Source organism: Sparus aurata, chromosome 4 (assembly GCF_900880675.1).
Source record: "Sparus aurata chromosome 4, fSpaAur1.1, whole genome shotgun sequence".
NCBI classification, from domain to species: domain Eukaryota; kingdom Metazoa; phylum Chordata; class Actinopteri; order Spariformes; family Sparidae; genus Sparus; species Sparus aurata.
This window is the reverse complement of record NC_044190.1, coordinates 6,020,778-6,027,289: the sequence shown is the minus strand read 5'-3', so window position 1 is coordinate 6,027,289 and position 6,512 is coordinate 6,020,778. Positions and strand designations below refer to the sequence as shown.

At 41.1% G+C, this 6,512-nt stretch overlaps 1 long non-coding RNA gene across 1 annotated transcript; it reads left to right on the top strand.

The window, feature by feature from the left end:
• Positions 1-315: 315 nt before the first annotated feature.
• Positions 316-5,737, top strand: LOC115580610 (uncharacterized). Its single transcript, XR_003983884.1, has 4 exons — positions 316-346; positions 3,760-4,833; positions 5,126-5,294; positions 5,488-5,737. It is a non-coding gene; the product is annotated as an uncharacterized LOC115580610 (long non-coding RNA).
• The last annotated feature ends 775 nt before the right edge of the window (positions 5,738-6,512 follow it).

The window sequence follows — 6,512 nt, the reverse complement described above, 5'->3', positions numbered from 1 at the left end:
CTTATTGTGTGGAGAGAATGACCTAAAACAGTTAGTGCTTTAGAAGTGCTAAAGTTTTCTCAGAGATGCTAGAGGATTTAAAAAATCTTGAGAAAATTGAATAACTGTTGGTGGTGAAACAGTCAAATGGGCTCTGTATTGTATTGCAGGAGATAATTTGGGGTCACATTGCATTGGTGGGTTCACTGATAACTTTAGCAGTTCTGTGTACTTTTGCAGATACTGTGAAATCACAAGAACCGAGTTTGAGAATGATCCAAATGTTTGTGGTCCACAGCTCACTCTTGAAAGTTATGATTCTCCAGTTCTACAAGTTGAAGATGGACAAGGCAGTAGAGGCATAAAGGTAAACTCTGTTTTCAATGCTCTTAAGTCTTTTCATGTTTGCCAGCCTGGTCTCCCACCTTGTTTAGGCCACAACATATTTGAGGGTGTCTTATCTTATGATGTTGCACTGTACTTGAAGTATTTCATCAAGAAAAAGAAATGGTTTACATATTCAGTGTTTAACCGACGCATCAAGCAGTTCAAGTACAAGGAATCTGATGCTCTCACAAAGCCATCTGCTGCCAACTCTGAGGGGTCCAAGCTTTCAGGTCAAGCTATCCAGAAGTGGAATTTTTTAAGGTTGCTGCCTGTGTTAATTGGTGACAAAGTCCAAAATCCAGAAGATGATGAGTGGCAGTTAACTCTTCAGCTTAAAGATATTGTTGATATGATTTGTGCACAAGAGATTTCGTTGTCCCAAGTAGCCTATCTTGACATAATAATCCAAGAATATTTGGAATCAAGAAAGTTTTTATTTCCTGAGACTACACTAAAACCCAAACACCATTTCATGTGTCATTATCCGGCACTAATTTTGAAATTCGGCCCCTTGATTAGAGTATGGACCAAGCGTTTCGAAAGTAAAAACAGCTACTTCAAGAGATGTGCAAGGCATTTAAAAAACTTTAAAAACATATGCCTAACGTTATCCGAGAGACATCAAATGTTTCAGGCATATCTTTCAGCTGGACCAGGCTGCAGTCAGCTTCTGCAAGTCAAAGGCAGTTGTACTTTTTATCCCAGGCTTTACAGTGATGCAATTAAACATACAGTGAGAGAGTTTGGCTTTTCAGAACACAATACTAGTGTTTCCACAGACATACAGTACATAGGTACATCATATAAAAAGGGACATTTCCTTGTGTCAAAAAATGATGAGTCCATCGAGTTTGGAGAACTTCTCATTATTTTAGTTCAAAATGATGCAGCTGTGTATTTTGTGGTGGATATATATAAAGCTGACTATCATTCTGAATACCATCTGTACTCAGTGACAAAACAGAGTACAAGGTTGCAATGTCTTAAAGGAGAACTTCGTTCGATTTAAACATGCAGCTTCATTGCTCAAGCTACCCTTGACTTGCCAGTACCGAAGACGCGAACAAATTTGGTCCAACCATTACAGAGCTCCGTGAACGGAGACTTAGCATTGAACGCTAACAGCATGGGGTCAGAACTTTGCACTGTGTTTTAAGCATCTTAACATGCTCCACATCTCACACCAAAAGTTATGCAACATCAGCAGACACCTTAGCACACAGCACTGTAGCGTGTATGACTCAAACTGAATAAAAAAGTAGTTAAAACAGTGTGTTTGTGCAAGGAGCTACTTACCTGCTTGTTGACATCCATGTCTTCCGGTAGCTAGACCAAACTAGTCAATCCGTCGAGTGTGCGCTTACTCCCTCACTGGCGGAGACGGAAACGTAATCCAGCATTTTCGTGTTTATGTTCATAATGTACATGTCCATGTTACAGCCTGTCATGAGCCATGAGCCTTACAATAGCCTGTTAAGCCTGTTAAGTGCACACTCGATGGATATACTAGTTTGGTCTAGCTATCGGAAGAGGCGGATGTCAACAAACAGGTAAGTAGCTGCTTGCACAAACACACTGTTTTAACTACTTTTTTTATCAGTTTGAGTCATACACGCTACAGTGCTGTGTGCTAAGGTGTCTGCTGATGTTGCATAACTTTTGGTGTGAGATGTGGAGCATGTTAAGACGCTTAAAACACAGTGTAAAGTTCTGACCCCATGCTGTTAGCGTTCAATGCTAAGTCTCCGTTCGCGGAGCTCTGTAATGGCTGGACCAAATGTTTTCGCGTCTTCGGTACTGGCAAGTCAAGGGTAGCTTGAGCAATAAGGCTGCATGTTTAAATCGACCGAAGTTCTCCTTTAAGGCCCATTCAAGCCCGAAAAGTACTTGCTGCTTGGAAGCTAAGATGTAAGTCAAGTTTTGCAGCACAGGATGCAACCAGTGCCCAAAGTTACCTGCACAAAAGATTAATCAGCAATGTGGTAGCATTCACATTTGGGCCCTGATAACAAGATGTCCTCATTATTGCACTGTCTAGAAAAAGCAATTCAACTTTTCTCTCTATAGCCCAGGTACAATTGTGCAGATACAATATAGTAAATAGTTTGATGATAAATATATTAGGGGTGTCATGATTCTCCAAATCCTTGAATCGATTCAATTTTTGATTCTATGGTCACGGTTCGATTCGATTCTCGATTTTTACATTTATTCTTTTTAAAGCACAGGCTGCTATGCCATTTTTAGACTAGACTTTTATGCAATATATAATATCTGACTTTTGTTCGCAATGCACCACACTGCATTGTCAAATTTAAAACATTTATTAACAACATAATGTAACAATAACTTATATCTTCAGTCAATTAGAAACTTAAACAGAATAACCTGCCATCTAGTTTCTGCAGAGCTTGCAAACTGTGGCTTTTTTGTCAACATAACTCACTGGAAATCCAAAATACTTCCACACCTGCGACTTCAGTGAAAGAGGAGGGGGTTCAAGTTCTGTCGATGGGTCTCCATTGTTGTAAGAGTGGCGGAGCCCCTTTCAGGAATAGGGCGGTGCGTGAGGTGCGTGCGTAAGGTGCGTAAGGTGTGAGTGGGCGAGCGAGAGTGAGGGAGCGTGCGTACGTGCGGACAGTGAATGAATGGGAGAGGAAAGAAAAGCGAAAGCAGTAGCAGTAGTAGTGACAGCATTAAAGTGTACAATAAAGTCTGCAGTTTGGCTGTGAATGAAGGCGACGGCTCCTCAAGATACAGCAAAGCTCCCTGGTATTATTTCCCGACCAGCTTAACACGTGAAAGGGGGTTCACCAACAGTAAACACAAACTTCGGCCCCACAGGAACTCATCTCCACTGTGCTTCCCGACCACGGTCCGGGAGCCGAACAGGAATGGTGTAACACCATGCTATCTTTTGGCTGGCTGTAGCTAATAGCTGCTGGCTTAGCTAGTAGCTAAGTTAGAGGAGGTTGACTCACAGCACTTCAGCACTTACCGTGTGTCCGCTTTCCGCTTGGCAAGCCGACCGGACGTGACATGGGGGTGTGGCACCATCGACGATCCCATTTTTTTAATTCAAAGTTCGAGATTTTGACTTAATTTCAGTCGATTTCGATTTAAAATCGAAAATCGTGACGCCCTTAAAATATATGGCTAAATAGAATTTGGTAGAAGAAAGTTAAAAAGGTTAAAATACATATTTTTCATTGTTTGGTAAAATCTCAAGTTCATGGGTTAAAAATGTAAAAAGTTGAAATTGCATATGTATTAATTTCATTGCATTTGATAAAAAAGTGTATATTTCAGAGTGGTATCTTCCTAGAGAAGTGTAATCATTAACATGTTTTTTTTTTGTTTTTTTGTGTAATTTGCTGGTGTGTATGTTTGCAGGCCTGACTCCTGAAACAGACAGCTCATCTGCTGTTGCTTCGGAAGGACCTCCCGTATCCTTGGAGTCTTCACCCAGAAGTTCATCCTCAACCTCTTCCAAGAACTGCCAAAGCCCTAATGTAGACTGGGTGGATACTTTTTTGATACCGTGGGACAAGATCCCAGAGGAACTTTTACAGTAGCTTGAGAGAGGGAAATGACCAAATCCACGAATGAGGCGGAAGATGGTCCGAATTGTGGTCTCTGAGATGATACAAAATAGGTCTTGCATTAACAAAAGGAGCTCCACAGAAGTTGCAAAAAAGATGGTGGCAAAATATCCTAAGTCTTTGCAAGACGTAATAGAGGGAGATGTGATTGAGGCAGGGTACCATTCTCTTGTCAAACTGCTTCAAAATAGGATAGAGAATGTGAGGCAATCTACAACCCCAAAAATAAGAAAAAGAAAGCATCACTCTGACACGGACGACACAGATGAAGTCTCTCCAGAGCAGAGAGCAGCAGTCCAGGACACCTATGGGTGCATTAACTGGAATCTGAAATTCCTGCCCCTTGGAGAGACCCCAGAGAGCCAGCAAGAACATGAAGAAAAACTGAAGATGATGTCTCAGCAACCTGATGTTAATCTAGACGAGGTCCAACGTCTGATGAAGTTGACCTTTTACACGCAGCGCAAAAAAGTCAACCAGGGGCAAAATATCAAGAACCTCCTTGATGAGTAGCCGTTTTTGTTTGATGAGCTTGGTATGGCAGTCCACTTTCAGGAACTAACCGGATTTGGGATGAAAGAAGTTTTCTCACGTAAATTGGAGTTGAAGGGGAAAAGGCTCCTCAACTACATGAACACAGTTTGTATGCACAAGAGCAGAAAGTTCCTACAGGCTGTAACAAAGTATCAAGTGATGAGGGGAGAGCTGAGTGGTTGTTCTGAAGGCCTCAAAGACATGGTGTTGCTTCTGCTGTCCTACTTTGATGAAAAGGAAGACGTCATGTTCGTTTATGTCGAGGACACATGCCTGGCAGGGAAAGTACAGATGGACCAACTTCCCTTGACTCCGACAATTGTTGTGTGTGGTAAGTTAAAAATATATTGATCTTTCTTTCATTCTCTCTCTCATTCTGTATTTCTTTATTCCTTTCCTTTCCTTTCTCTCTTTTCTATTTTGGCACAGGTTTATCTTGCACAATATTTCTTGATACAGTAACCTCTTAAAGTTAGTCAAAGTATATTTTGAAAGGCCCAATATGTCTGTCCCACACCCTGCAAACACACACTGATTTCTGAACATAATGCTAGAATAGTTTTGTGTCTTGTTTTAATTAAGTTTGAATCATGTCCCCCTTCCTTGTGTTTAAATTTTTTCAGGACGATCCTGCTATTCTGCAAATCGCTTCATGTTGAGTGTAGATCGAAACATTGTACAGGACAACATCCCTTCCTTCGTTTCTGCCCTGTGCCTGATGTTTGGAAGTTACTATTGCTTTAACATACATTACCCATCATGCCTGGTATCAACCCTGGAGTTTCTGCAGAGGTGTGTCTTTTTGATTTTGATCAGGTTAATCTAACATTTTCACTTTATTTAGAAGTAGCTGCTACGGTGACTTGGGGCTTAGGGGACTTTTCATTTTACCTATTATAAGTTTCTTTAAAGTAATAACTTGAATAAAAAGTTATCATTGTGAAGATTTTTGTTATTAATACAGTTGTCTGTCTTGTTTCTACAGGTGTTTTTTCTCCATTAACCCTGAGAAGGGCACTAAAGTAGAGATGACAAAAACATCCCGTCTTCATGTGAACCCCCGAGTCATCACATTGATTCAAGATCTTTCAGATCACGAGTGGCGTGATGCACAGTAAGCATCAGCAGAAGAGTTTGTTTGTGTTGTGTAATTGTGAAAATAACCCAGGGACTGTTGTTTTGATTAAGGGTCATGTTATGATGTTATGCTATGTCATGATCAAGGGTCCATGTTAGTTCTCAGGGCTTAAAGTATTCCGGCATGGTGCTGGATTTCCGGCGTGCAGCGTTTGGCTAGGGGAAAAATAAAATTCCTATATTAAAAAAAAAAGTCTTGATATCACTTGAGAGTTCATGAGTGCGTCTGCCAATGATATGATGGGAACACAACTCTCACTCTCTCAATCTAACATTATTAGCCAATCAGAAGTAAAACGGGGCGGGTCTGGGAAATATGCGCTTCAACTGAGTCTCATGCTAAATTGATACCCGTGCAGAGACGTCACGTAGGAGATTAGGATGGAGAGTAAATTCATGAAGCCTGGGGAAGATGCCCTCCTAATTGATAACGGATCAACAAATAAATGGCGCTGGGCATGGATAGAAGAAATGGGGAAAGACGGGAAGCCTTTTGGTAGCTTGTGCAAGAAGTTAAGAGCAGCTGGCGCTTGCTCCTGTACTTTGTGCTCGAGAAAGCTAATCTATGCAACTAGCGGTAAAAAAGTGCTACCACGTCACGAAGCAGAGCCCACTCATAGAGCAGCTGAGCAACAAGATCACCAACAGACACAGCTGACGTACCGGCATCAATGACTGACCGTGTGTGTGAAAATATGACTTGAAAATACACGTGTGCAAGTTCATTGCAGAACAACATTGCTCTAACAAAACTGTCAATGGCGTAAAAACTCAACACAGGAAAGTGATATAGCAATGCCTCAGTACTTATGCTGGAATTGAAAGATGTCCATGTCTTCCAGTATGATCTAAAAATATTGATAATTTTAGATA